The 12,399-nt window shown below is 37.9% G+C and overlaps 1 protein-coding gene and 1 long non-coding RNA gene across 3 annotated transcripts in view; one reads left to right on the top strand and one right to left on the bottom strand.

Moving 5' to 3' along the window:
• The window catches only part of LOC309635393, a 43,864-nt gene extending 31,731 nt beyond the window's left edge, over positions 1-12,133 (top strand). The window contains exons 3-4 of one of the 2 annotated variants that reach the window (XR_014248809.1): positions 3,719-3,865; positions 11,068-12,133. This is a non-coding gene — a long non-coding RNA (uncharacterized lncRNA). Of the gene's footprint in view, positions 1-3,718; positions 8,057-11,067 lie in introns of those variants that run through there. The other variant, XR_014248810.1, reaches the window with a different exon arrangement.
• Positions 1-12,399, bottom strand: part of ENTPD1 (ectonucleoside triphosphate diphosphohydrolase 1) — a 153,395-nt gene that overhangs the window by 136,880 nt on the left and 4,116 nt on the right. The gene's annotated exons all lie outside the window — the stretch shown is intronic.

Below are 12,399 nucleotides of genomic sequence, written 5' to 3'. Positions count from 1 at the left end.
GCTGCTCCCTGGGTATATCAACTGTCCAGCACCTTTGCCCTGCCCTGCGCATGGGGTAGGCATGCTTCCATGGCCAGAAAAAGCCCTCAGGCAGAGAGTGGCGGGTGTTCACACAGGAAGGAGCCGCCACCGTACATCAGGCATGGTGAGGGCTGAGGGTACCTGGGCGGGGGACCTATGGCATCCGCTACACCTTCAGTTAAGGACTGTAGCCACTGCCACTCTGGCCCAGCAGGGAAGGAGCAGAGGAATAAATACTTGACCTCACTCTCTGCCCTCCAATCTCCTGCTGAACCTAACCAGAAGCCCCTTGATTCAGTTCACTCTTAACAACCTCCCACGGCACAGAGCAGGGTGGAAGAGGATGAACAGTGGACTGTGGAGCAAGCAGAGAATATCCAGCACATCTGCCTCCCACTGTTTCCAAATGTCTATATTTAAAATCTAGGACAGGGACTTCCCTGGTGGTCCAGTGGCTAAGACTCTGTGCTCCCAATGCAGGGGGCCTGGGTTCGATCCCTGGTCAGGGAACTAGATCCCACATGACACAACTAAGACACGGTGCAACCAAATAAATAAATATATAAAATATTTTTTTAAAAAATAAAATAAAATCTAGGACAGCACTCTTTGACTATAAAAATATTGTGATACATTTATATCTTCGCTAAAACTAAAGAAACCTGTGACTGGAAAGGACCTTGGAAAACATCTCTGTGAGTCCAAGCAGTAGAGAGAGCACTAAGAAAATGAGAGGAGACTTAAGTTCTAGTTCTGGATCTAATAATTACAAATGATGCCACTTCGGGCAAGTCATTTAGTACTTCGGGCTGTTTCCTCATCCTTATAATAGGGCAAGGTCCTACTGACATAACAAAGATATTATGAAAATCAAAACAATATAAAATACCCTGTAATTAAAAGGGTTATACAGTGAGGTGTTAGTATACCCTCACTGTTCCAGACAGATGAGAAGTAATACCACTTTTAAACACATTTAAGAAAGAAATGCCACTATTTTGTTTAAGTAGGTTTTTTTCAATTAGGAAGATATTTACATATCTACCACCACAAAAAATTTTTAATGAGACAAGGCAAAAATAATTAACATGTATTTACTTACAATTATTTTCTGACCACTAATCCCCCACCAAGAAAATCTACAATTAATTATATCAGTTTCTAATGAATAGGCATAGTCATTTTTCTCTAGTTATTTCCTTTTATTGTTGACAGTGTGCTTTACTCTTTTAACCACTTCTTCTTTTATCCTTATGTGTTCAACATTTCTGATGATCCAGTAATCATGCCCAAGATCACAATTCTACGTCTTCTCTCTTCTCACTTCCCTTTTAATGTAGAAAATAAGGCTAATGATGGAGGCACCATCAGATTACAGTAAGAAATACTAGGTAGAACATCTTCTAGGTGCAATCACCAATCCAAGGAGTGAATAAAGTTACAATTATTGTTCCTAAATGGAGATGTCAGAGTTGCTGCCTTGTTACAAATCAGGAATCAAGATATCATTAACCCAGAGAAATTCATGAAATAAAAGGTAGTGTTTCCTGTGGTGTTATCACACTGTTACTGCCTTAAGATCCCAACCAGTGTAGTAACTCATTTGGCTGGCCTAAAGTTTTCACGAAGGAACTCTGGGGGAGGGGAGATTGTTTTTAAATGTACCACCACTAGGAAAATAAGCATTTGATAGTTCTTACCCATCTACAAGGTAGGGGAAGGTGGAGACAAAGTCATTAAGGAAACAAAATAAGACATTTCTTAAGAATGAACAATTTTTTAAAAAGAGTGAACATAAAGATATCATTCTTTTTGCTGACTCTATTGTTTCAAGACTTTGTGGTGGGTGGGAACAGGAAGACTTTAAAGCAGAGGGAAGGAAAAGGCTTTGCCCTTTTCCGTAAAGCAAGTTAACTCTATTTTAATTAGCTTTCTGGCTGTTATCTCTTTGCTTCACATCAAGAACACTGCAATACCCCACTATCACACCATCTTGAGGAAAGAGATATTGCCCTCCTGAACTTTGGCAAGAAACATAACAGACATAGCAGCTCAGGACTGACCACTCCAGGAAAGTTTTTGCATAGACCCTCCTCCCAGTAAAGTTAAAGGAAACTACTTTAAAAAAAATTCTCTATGAAATGATAAGCCATTTTCCATGTAGGTAATTTTCATTGTCCATATTTACGTTTCTCTGAATATAATTGTTAGTAACTCCATTTAAAATGCTAGAATGTCTGATATGTGCTTAAAAAAAGAGGGGGGAGGGAGGGAAGAGGGAGGGAGAGAGAGACATGAGGGGGAGAATATTGGAGAAGAAAATTCAAGTAAGATGAAATATATTCAGTGGTTAGCTAGCCTTAATAAGCTATTATTTTTATATTCCTAAACTTGCTAAAGATTATTCCAATTTGTAATACCTAAAACAACAAACCTATATTAGGATTTAAAAAAATTTTTTGACGGAAGGGATATTCAAATAATTTAATTTACAAAGAATGTTAAGTGAATACTCTGATATTTACACAACTTTCATTCCAAATGTGGAAACTCTATAGATTGGTTTGGGTTTCGGCATCAGACTGCTAGGAATAATCAAACAGATAGATATTATCTGGGTGTTATTTTTAGGGTGCTGTTAAGAGAGCCTCAATCAAAATTAAAATACCTCTACCACCTGCCTGCTGAGATTTTAGACCTCTGTTAACTGTGGGCAAATTCACTCCACAATTAGTTGTAAATAGCCATGAGAAAAGTAACAACAGATACCATTTCTAGGTTTAAAAAAGAAGAAAATGCATGTACTTAAATGCATTATAAATATTGATATTGATATGAATTGTGAATATTGATCTGACCAATAAATGGGAAAGAGGGGATAGAGAGATTATGCTCTCCCCAGAACACATTTTGAGTTCTTCTATGGCTGATTGACTAGTGAGAGAGTTCTTTCCCAATGAAATGGGTATTAATTAAAATAAATCTTTATGATTGTAAAGTATGAACTGCATACGTATTATTTGCAGGAAATTCCTAGACAACTTCCAAACAGGAGGTAGAGATCTTGAGGTCATCTCTAGACTGAATTCTGACCACAGTACTCAGATATGGAGAAGAAATTCTAGAGAATAAATACAAATAGAGGCCTTACATTTTGGAGGTTGTCTAGGCTCACTGATACAAGAGTTTTGCTTGATTAAATGAGTCCTTTTTCCCCTCAAATAAGAAAATTCAATGTACCAAAGCTATGACTCACCTCTAAAGGTCAGCAAACATTGTGAGTACCAAGTGTGATCGCAACTCCAGATGTTAGAGCTCCATGTTATGGGACAAATTGGCATCCTATCAACTTCTGAACCTAAGCTGGGGCATAATTTACTGTGGAAACACTGTTGAAGGAACTTCATGTTCTTGGAAGCTCCCTAGAGTATAAACTCTGAACTAGAGCTAGCAGTGAGTGTGACTAGACAAAGTTTGAAAGTTCATGCTCCCAGAGAAGTGGTAATGCCTTCAAACCCAGGCAAGGGGCCCCTGCCCTAGTCCTGCACCTTAGAGGGACCCATAAACCAGAAAACCATAAATGATGAATTTGGTAAAAATCACACTGGTACTTCTGTCACTCAGGACCCAGTGCTCAGTGATGACACTGGGCAATTCACAATCCAACACATCTGCTGCTGTGATTCACACCATTTAGGCACCAGAGAAACACTCTGCTACACTACCCTGTGTCCATGAAAGACAACTATGTTCAAATGAAGAATTGAGGACTGTGGCACTGCTGATATCAGAGATGGACAATGCTTCAGAGTATGAGGAGCATTTGAGTTGGAGAAATAATTAGGTAAGAAAAAAAATTAGCTCATCATATCTTTTCTCTCAAATATCATGACCACAATAGATTTTTGAATAGCAAAATATTTGTCATAGAGCAGAGTGTTCATTTTCTTGAACTCTCTACATCCAATATTCACAATTTAGCACAGTTTTTAAAAGAGTTGCACATGGTATCTGAGGAAAAATTTACAATGTTAAACAATAATATCCTAAATTTGTATATACGTAAGTCTAGATAAAACATATATTAAACACAACACCTATTCTTCACATTGATAGCTACAATTATGAATAGGTTTAGGTTTATAGAAACAATTTATAATACTTAATTAAATTTCAAAAAACAGTTAAAACTTTCAATTATATTTAAATAAATTTAACTTAAATTTTGATAGTCATTATTATGTTTTGCCTTTGAACTTAGCAGATAATATTGAATATATTCGAAGAAAAATAATTTTTTTGTTTGTTTGTTTTGGTTTTTTGTGTTTATTTTTTATTAGTCATCCATTTTACACACGTCAGTGTATACATGTCAATCCCAATCTCCCAATTCATCACACCACCACCCCCACCCACCGCTGCTTTCCCCCCTTGGTGTCCATACGTTTTGTCTCTACTTCTGTGTCTCAATTTCTGCTCTGCAAACCGGTTCATCTGTACCATTTTCTAGGTTCCACATACATGCGTTAATATACGATATTTGTTTTTCTCGTTCTGATTTACTTCACTCTGTATGACAGTCACTAGATGCATCCATGTCTCTACAAATGACCCAATTTCGTTCCATTTTATGGCTGAGTAATATTCCATTGTAGATATGTACCACCACTTCTTTATCCATTTGTCTGTCGATGGGCATTTAGGTTGCTTCCATGTCCTAGCTATTGTAAATAGTGCTGCTATGAACATTGGGGTGCATGTGTCTTTTTGAATTATGGTTTTCTCTGGGTATATGCCCAGTAGTGGGATTGCTGGGTCATATGGTAATTCTATTTTTAGTTCTTTAAGGAACCTCCATACTGTTCTCCATAGTGGCTGTACCAATTTACACCCTCCAGCATTTTCTCCACAGCCTCTCCAGCATTTGTTGTTTGCAGATTTTCTGATGATGCCCATTCTAACTGGTGTGAGGTGATACCTCATTGTAGTTTTGATTTGCATTTCTCTAATAATTAGTGAGCAGCTTTTCATGTGCAGCTTTTCATTTCATTTCTCTACTAATTAGTGAGCAGCTTTTCATGTGCTGCTGGGCCATCGGTATGTCTTCTGTGGAGAAATGTCTATTTAGGTCTTCTGCCCATTTTTGGATTGGGTTGTTTTTTTAATATTAAGCTGCATGAGCTGATTATACATTTTGGAGACTAATCCTTTGTCTGATGATTCATTTGCAAATATTTTCTCCCATTCTGAGGGTTGTCTTTTCATCTTGTTTATGGTTTCCTTTGCTGTGCAAAAGCTTTTAAGTTTCATTAGGTCCCATTTGTTTATTTTTGTTTTTATTTCCATTTCTCTAGGAGGTGGTTCTAAAAAGGATCTTGCTGTGATTTATGTCATAGAGTGTTCTTCCTATGTTTTCCTCTAAGAGTTTTATGGTGTCTGGCCTTACATTTAGGTCTTTAATCCATTTTGAGTTTATTTTTGTGTATGGTGTTAGGGAGTGTTCTAATTTCATTCTTTTGCATGTAGCTGTCCAGTTTTCCCAGCACCACTTATTGAAGAGACTGTCTTTTCCCCATTGTATATTCTTGCCTCCTTTATCAAAGATAAGGTGACCATATGTGCATGGATTTATCTCTCAGCTTTCTAGCCTGTTCCATTGATCTATATTTCTGTTTTTCTGCCAGTACCATACTGTCTCGATTACTGTAGCTTTGTAGTATAGTCTGAAGTCAGGGAGCCTGATTCCTCCAGCTCCGTTTTTCTTTCTCAAGATTGCTTTGGCTGTTCATGGTCTTTTGTGTTTCCATACAAATTGTGAAATTTTTTGTTCTAGTTCTGTGAAGAATGCCATTGGTAGTTTGATAGGGACTGCATTGAATCTGTAGATTGCTTTGGCTAGTATAGTCATTTTCGTAATGTTGATTCTTCCAATCTAAGAGCACAGTATATCTCTCCATCTGTTCGTATCATCTTTAATTTCTTTCATCAGTGTCTTATAGTTTTCTGCATACAGGTCTTTTGTCTCCTTAGGTAGGTTTATTCCTAGGTATTTTATTCTTTTTGTTGCAGCGGTAAATGGGAGTGATTCCTTAATTTCTCTTTCAGATTTTTCATCATTAGTGTATAGGAATGCAGGAGATTTCTGTGCATTAATTTTGTATCCTGCAACTTTACCAAATTCATTGATTAGTTCTAGTAGTTTTCTGGTGGCATCTTTAGGATTCTCTATGTATAGTATCCTGTCATCTGCAAACAGTGACAGTTTTACTTCTTCTTTTCCAATTTGTATTCCTTTTATTTCTTTTTCTTCTCTGATTGCTGTGGCTAGGACTTCCAGAACTATGTTGAATAATAGTGGTGAGAGTGGACATCCTTGTCTCATTCCTGATCTTAGAGGAAATGCTTTCAGTTTTTCACCATTGAGAATGATGTATGCTGTGGGTTTGTCATATATGGCCTTTATTATGTTGAGGTAGGTTCCCTCTATGCCCACTTTCTGGAGAGTTTTTATCATAAATGGGTGTTGAATTTTGTCAAAAGCTTTTTCTGCATCAATTGAGATGATCATATGGTTTTTCTTCTTCAATTTGTTAATATGGTGTATCACATTGATTGATTTGCGTATATTGAAGAATCCTTGCATCCCTGGTATAAATCCCACTTGATCATGGTGTATGATCCTTTTAATGTGTTGTTGGATTCTGTTTGCTAGTATTTTGTTGAGGCTTTTTGCATCTATATTCATCAGTGATATTGGTCTGTAATTTTCTTTCTTTGTAGTGTCTTTTGTCTGGTTTTGGTATCAGGGTGATGGTGGCCTCATAGAATGAGTTTGGGAGTGTTCCTTCCTCTGCAATTATTTGGAAGAGTTTGAGAAGGATAGGTGTTAGCTCTTCTCTAAATGTTTGATAGAATTCACCTGTGAAGCCATCTGGTCCTGGACTTTTGTTTGTTGGAAGATTTTTTTTTTTAATTAATTAATTTATTTATTTATGGCTGTGTTGGGTCTTCATTTCTGTGTGAGGGCTTTCCCCAGTTGTGGCAAGCGGGGGCCACTCTTCATCGCGGTGCGCGGGCCTCTCACTATCGCGGCCTCTCTTGTTGCGGAGCACAGGCTCCAGACGTGCAGGCTCAGCAATTGTGGCTCACGGGCCCAGCTGCTCCGCGGCATGTGGGATCTTCCCAGACCAGGGCTCGAACCCATGTCCCCTGCATTGGCAGGCAGACTCTCAACCACTGCGCCACCAGGGAAGCCCTGTTGGAAGATTTTTAATCACAGTTTCAATTTCATTGCTTGGGATTGGTCTGTTCTTATTTTCTGTTTCTTCCTGGTTTAGTCTTGGAAGGTTATACCTTTCTAAGAATTTGTCCATTTCTTCCAGGTTGTCCATTTTATTGGCATAAAGTTGCTTGTAGTAGTCTCTTAGGATGCTTTGTATTTCTGCAGTGTCTGTTGTAACTTCTCCTTTTTCATTTCTGATTTTATTGATTTGAGTCCCTCCCTCTTTTTCTTGATGAGTCTGGCTAATGGCTTATCAATTTTGTTTATCTTCTCAAAGAACCAACTTTTAGTTTTATTGATCTTTGCTATTGTTTTCTTTGTTTCTATTTCATTTATTTCTGCTCTGATCTTTATGATTTCTTTCCTTCTGCTAACTTTGGGTTTTGTTTGTTCTTCTTTCTCTAGTTTCTTTAGGTGTAAGCTTAGATTGTTTACTTGAGATTTTTCTTGTTTCTTTAGGTAGGCTTGTATAGCTATAAACTTCCCTCTTAGAACTGCTTTCGCTGCATCCCATAGGTTTTGGGTCGTCGTGTTTTCATTGTCATTTGTCTCTAGGTATTTTTTTATTTCCTCTTTGATTTCTTCAGTGATCTCTTGGTTATTTAGTAACGTATTGTTAAGCCTCCATGTGTTTGTCTTTTTTACGTTTTTTTCCCTGTAATTCATTTCTAATCTCATAGCATTGTGGTCAGAAAAGATGCTTGATATGATTTCAATTTTCTTAAATTTACTGAGGCTTGATTTGTGACCCAAGATGTGATCTATCCTGGAGAATCTTTCGTGCGCACTTGAGAAGAACGTGTAATCTGCTGTTTTTGGATGGAATGTCCTATAAATATCAATTAAATCTATCTGGTCTATTGTGTCATTTAAAGCTTCTGTTTCCTTATTTATTTTCATTTTGGATGATCTGTCCATTGGTGTAAGTGAGGTGTTAAAGTCCCCCACTATTATTGTGTTACTGTCAATTTCCTCTTTTATGGCTGTTAGCAGTTGCCTTATGTATTGAGGTGCTCCTATGTTGGGTGCATATATGTTTATAATTGTTATATCTTCTTCTTGGATTGATCCCTAGATCATTATGTAGTGTCCTTCTTTGTCTCTTGTAACATTCTTTACTTTAAAGTCTATTTTATCTGATATGAGTATAGCTACTACAGCTTTCTTCTGATTTCCATTTGCATGGAATATCTTTTTCCATCCCCTCACTTTCAGTCTGTATGTGTCCCTAGGTCTAAAGTGGGTCTCTTGTAGACAGCATATATATGGGTCTTGTTTTTGTATCCATTCAGCAAGCCTGTGTCTTTTGGTTGGAGCATTTAATCCATTCACGTTTAAGGTAATTATCGATATGTATGTTCCTATGACCATTTTCTTAATTGTTTTGGATTTGTTTTTGTAGGTCCTTTTCTAGAAGAAAAATAATTTCTTGAAGACATTGTTTGTAAACATTTTTACATTTACTTTTATTTAAACTTTCTGTATAAAAGATATTCAAAGTTTGGATACATTTTGTGGCAGTTTAAAAAATTGGCCTCAATTTTTTTACACACCTCCCATAGAGAGGTCATGGGGGTTGTCCATATAGTACTCTGAGTAGGCTTGAAACTTCTTCAGCCAATGAAGTAAAGTAGAAGTGACACTATATGGCTTTTAAGTCTATATCAAAAAGGCCATTCAGGTTCTGCCTTGTTCACTGGAACACTCACTCCTGAAGCCCTGAGCCACCATTTAAAAAGTCCAACTATCCTGAGACTGCCATACTGTGAGGAAGCCTAAACCACAAAGAGAGACCACATAATAGGCATTCCAGTTAATAGGCCCAACTAAACCCAGTCTTCAAGTATTCCCAGCCCAGGCACCAGACATGTGAGTGAAGAAACCTACAGATGACTCTGGACCCCAGCCAGTAAGGTCTACCCCAGATCTTCAAGTCTTGCCAGCAGAGACCCCAGACATCATGAACCAAAGATAAGCCATCTCTGCTGTACCCTGTCCAAATTCCTGACCCAGAGAATCCATAATGACAATAAAGTAGTTGTCACTTTATGCCACAAAATTTTGGTATGGTTTGTTATGCACAAATAGATAACTAGAATGCTTTGAATACAGTTACATTTTCTTTTTTAACTTAGATTACTGAAGATGATTATTAGTTAAACTAGTGATAGAAATTGTAAAAGTGGAGGGAAGGAAAAAAATGTTTAAGAGACAAAAGCAGAAAGAAGGACTTCCAGTTTTGGCAGCATGAGGGATTCAGCAATGCCTCTCTGTAATAAAACACGTAAATGCTTCAAGGAAGAATGAACAGATATATTTTTCCATATTCTTGCCGGTTAAGTACAATTGAAAACTCTGGACACTGTATATAAAAAAATAAGAAGATTCTATAAGATGGAGAGAAAAAGGCAGATTGGCTAGTGACCTAGAGACCCTAGAAAAGACACAGTGATGAGTACCCTAGGATTTATTTTTGCCTTATACATCCCAGACTTGGAGGAAGCTGGCTCCCACTCCCACCCAGCAGTAACAAGCAGTGTTGCTACCTTGGGTATCAATGGGGACTGAGTGGGGAACTGGGACTTTCATTGCCACCTGGCAGTAATGGGGCAGCACATCCCTTCCACAGTAGTGTCAGAGGAAGCTGGCTAAAAGAGAAGTTAATTAAGATACAAAGCTCCATAACATAATAACCAAAATGTCCAAGTTTTGACCAAAAATCCATCATACCTATAACCTAAGATCACAAACTGAATGACAAAAGATAATCAATAGACACCAACACAGAGATTCTAGTTTAACTCTAGTTTAAATTCTACCTTAGTTTCTAGTAAAAATTCTAATTTAAATATGTAAATATATTTAAAGTAATCATGTGAATCAGTGTTTGAGAGTTCTAATTATTATGAATGGGTAAGCTGCTAAAATATGTTATGATTTCCTTTACAAAATTATTTCTCTTACATACAAAAGAAGTCCAGAGGTAGGAAGTCCTGTGCAGGCACAAAGTTTTTATGGGTGTCAGGGATCCGGGTTTCTTCCATTTTGCTGCATAGCTTTACTTACATGTCTTCCCATGTTCCAAAATGACTGCTCAAGCTCCAGCCATTTCACTCAAAATTTAAGCAGCAGGATAGAGAAGGGAGGGAAAGGGGGAACAGCCTTCATTTCTTAAGAGATTTCCCTGAAGTCCCATCAGTTCATTAATGTATATCTCTTTGGTCAGAAATATATGCAAAACTCCAACTTGCTGCAATGTAGTCATCTTTCGGCTACACTGTGCTCAGTAGAAAATTGGGGCTCTGTTTATTTGAGAGAAAGGAGAATGGGTATGTGGTCAGCAATTAGCAGTCTACTTGAGATTCAGACTGGAGAAAAGGTGGGACTATAGACAGTCTCCAAAGGATGAAATGAGGAAGAAAAGTAAAAAAAGAAAAGAATGGAAAAGAAAAGGAATAGATACCCCTCCCACATTAAGGAAAAAGATAACATCATAAGTGAGTTTCTATTTAGGAATGGTAGGCAGTGTCTAACTAGTATAATACTTACTATTAATACTAACAGCTAAAGAAATTTTTTTAAATGGTTTCAAAGTGAAAACATATTTCTTCCTACTATAATGTATTCTTTGTTTATTAATCTCTTAATAAGCAAGGAAATTAATTCCTCCAGAGTTACTAAACTTTTGCTTTCTGTTAAACATATAGGCACCATTTATTTGATTTACTTGGATAAATGCTTGTGAACCACTGTTTAAATTACAGTTATTGGACTTCCCTGGTGGCGCAGTGGTTAAGAATCCACCTGCCAATGCAGGGCACATGGGCCTGGTCCGGGAAGATCCCACGTGCCGCAGAGCAACTAAGCCCGTGTGCCACAACTACTGAGCCTGCACTCTAGAGCCCATGAGCCACAACTACTGAGCCCGTGTGCCACAACTACTGAAGCCCATGCGCCTAGAGCCTGAGCTCCACAACAAGAGAAGCCACCGCAATGAGAAGCCTGCGTACCGCCATGAACAGTAGCCCCCACTCGCTGCAACTAGAGAAAGCCCGCGTGCAGCAACGAAGACCCAATGCAGCCAAAAACAATTAAAAATTTTTTAAAATAAATAAATTACATAGTTATTTTAATCGTAGTTATCATAAAAATTAATGATGGTTAAAAATGCATTCTAGGGAGAGAGAGTGGGGGGTGGGGTGGGAATGGTTATGAAAGAACAACAGGAAGGAACTTTGTGGTGATGGAACTGCTTTGAATCTTTACTGTGGTGGGATGCATGAAACCACATGTGATAAAACTGCATAGAACTTAATATACGTGCACGCACGTGTAAAAATAAAACTGGGAAGATCTGAAGAAAATGGGTGGATTGTATGAATGCCAAGATTCTGGTTGTGTGTACGATAGTTTTGCAAGTTGTTATCTTTAGGGGGTACACAGTATCTCCTTGTATTATATCCTATAACTTCATGTGAATATACACTTATCACAAACTTTAAAATTTAATTTAAAAAATATCAGTTGAGGGCTTCCCTGGTGGCACAGTGGTTGAGAATCTGCCTGCCAATGCAGGGGACACGGGTTCGAGCCCTGGTCTGGGAGGATCCCACATGCCGCGGAGCAACTAGGCCCGTGAGCCACAATTACTGAGTCTGCGCGTCTGGAGCCCGTGCTCCGCAACAAGAGAGGCCGCGATAATGAGGGGCCCGCGCACCGCGATGAAGAGTGGCCCCCACTTGCCGCAACTAGAGAAAGCCCTCGCACAGAAACGAAGACCCAACACAGCCATAAATAAATACATAAATAAACCCAAAGTTAAAAAAAATATCAGTTGATGAAAATGATTCAATGCATAGTCATTGATTATTTTCTTAAGGAAAAAAAATTGAGAAGCTTGCCTTTTTATTCTCTTAATGGTATATTTTTATTAAGAGAAGTTTTCAACTTTAATGATAAACTGTTTATCAATCTCTCTATGATCAGTGATTTTTCTGTCCAGTTTAATAAATATTTGCCTTCCCCAGATCATAAGGATGTTCTCTCATGTTATCTTCTAGTAGCTTTGTTGTTTTACCTAAGTCTACAATCTATGT

This window comes from Balaenoptera borealis (assembly GCF_965194805.1).
Source record: "Balaenoptera borealis genome assembly, chromosome: 10".
In the NCBI taxonomy this organism is placed as follows: domain Eukaryota; kingdom Metazoa; phylum Chordata; class Mammalia; order Artiodactyla; family Balaenopteridae; genus Balaenoptera; species Balaenoptera borealis.
This window is presented reverse-complemented; position numbering and strand designations above follow the sequence as displayed.